Here is a 2,192-nt window from a genome sequence, read left to right as displayed (position 1 = left end):
CGTAAAGAACGCCACTATAATATACAGAAGATAACAAATTGCTAAAGTCACATGTAGCCACACTGCACAGTTGATAGCTTTTCTATATCGGGCAATGTTTAGGGGACATTGTTCGCTTGGTTGGACGTGGTCCCTCATTTGATTTTGACAATACTTGCGCAGAGTAAAAAAAATCTTCCCATTGGAAAAAAGTGAGATTGCAAGACAAAGTGAACCGGCTATATAGCCATACCATAAGGACAAGAGGTAATTCACCAAGTGTAGTGTTGAACCAGCAATAGACAAAACCCAAAACAACATTAAAAGTACAAAGGTCCGCTTTAGGGTCACGATTTGTCTGTATCTGAGGCCCAGCGTGAGAGCGAGAAGCCTTTCAACTGCTATGGTGGTCATAGTTAGGATGGACACTGCGCACAACATATTTCCGGTCACATAAATGATGCGATGGACAAAAAGGCAAAATTTCATTTTCTTGTTCAACACGGATACCCAGTGAGCAAGGAAAGTTGGCTCTGCTAAGATGCCAACAAAGAGATCACTTGCTGCCAAGTTACGAAGCAAGAGTTTAGAAGGCGGATGAAGAGAAGAGTCCTTGCCTAGCGCAACTAAAATGAGGAGATTTCCCACAAATGCAGTGACCGCGAGCAACATGTTAATCACCACTATGCATATCAGTGGAGTATGGGAGGATTCAGCCATCGCCACCGAGCAAAAAAATAGTTCGTCCGGGTTCTTCATCACCTGGTCTGTCTATTTCGCCGTCTCTTTGACTCGACCGCAATTTAATTCAGTCGTTATATGTTTGTTTGGTATTAGATAATACAACACGCAAATTAAAAATGAAATTACCTGGTTATAAGCAAATAATATCATGATCGTACTGTTAAACAAAAGCAAGCAGCTGGTTTTCTAGGAATCTGATTGGAGAGATTAGAGAGTACTCAAAAGTCATAGCTTGTTTTTCTTGCATGCTAATATTCTCTTCTTGCAATTGGAACCATTGTTCTGAGTCCAGAAGGACACGCTATTTGTGGAGTGTTTTTGAAGCAGTTCAGAAAACTCGCAGCACGTGTTTTATCGGGTATAAAAGCACTTGGCTACGCCTCGTGTTTTTACACCCGACAAAATACTGCTGCTTTTTTTTTTTAATTAATCATTGCTTAAAAAGGGATGATGTAAGTTAACTCAGAGACCTGACTCCTACTTGAGTAAGGGCGCAAAACAATATCTGGAAATTGAAAAAATGTTCACAATACAACATTCAAGGGCATTCCATGCACGCGTGCACAAAAAACTCTGAGTGTGAGAGGAGGTGTATTAACGTGAGGGATTAATATGCAGTTTTGTACTTGTGTGTTGCCAGCTGATAAGCAATGGATGAGTACTAGATAAGAAATACAGCTGTTTCGAGAAAGGTTGTCCAAAAGAAGCATAAAATCGTACGCGATAATGCCGAAAAACATCATGGTAAACTGCCAGTTTGAGTCAACGAATACATGACAGCAAAGCTATCGAAAACGTCACCTAGAACTACATGCTCACGCTTTGTTACCGACATGGAGATATGAGTGATTTTCAAAATTGAGTCAAATGATCCACGCCATGAATTTGTAACAAAGGGTTAGGTTCACAAAGAAAGCATGATTCTGACGACCTAACCTTCCTTATTTGATGTCATGTTTTGCCGAGAAAGTCGGAGAAATGTACCAAAAGTCGTGGAGAAAGTGAATCGTTTTGCTAATGAACCCTTTTGTTTTTGGCTAAGCTCCCAGGGACTCTCAATGTGACTGAAATTACTCAAACGATGGAGCGTACTAACGCGGTTGGTTTAATTTCAAAACTAGCTAGTCCTTCACAGACTTCCTGACTTCTTTATTAGTCCAGCAACTAGGGTTTAACCAGGAGTTCGAGAAAATCAACGTCAGAGAAATTAGTCTGGCAAGATAAATAGCCGATGAAAGCTCTGCCATTAGTCAGTGATTAGTAGAATCCTTGCTGCGTCGTACGAAATTTAACACAAACATGCCGGGCTATTTGCGGCCACAGTTTATTGTATTGCGCAATGTGGAACTAATGCATGTGTTTGGGTTGGTTGGTCGAGATTGTGATGTGGTCGATTGTCTTGATTAAGACGTAGAATAAGGCAAATTTTAAACAGGGAGAAATGTGAAATTACAACTGGCAAAGCAAGG

Source organism: Montipora foliosa, chromosome 12 (assembly GCF_036669935.1).
Source record: "Montipora foliosa isolate CH-2021 chromosome 12, ASM3666993v2, whole genome shotgun sequence".
Taxonomy (NCBI): Eukaryota; Metazoa; Cnidaria; class Anthozoa; order Scleractinia; family Acroporidae; genus Montipora; species Montipora foliosa.
This window is presented reverse-complemented; position numbering follows the sequence as displayed.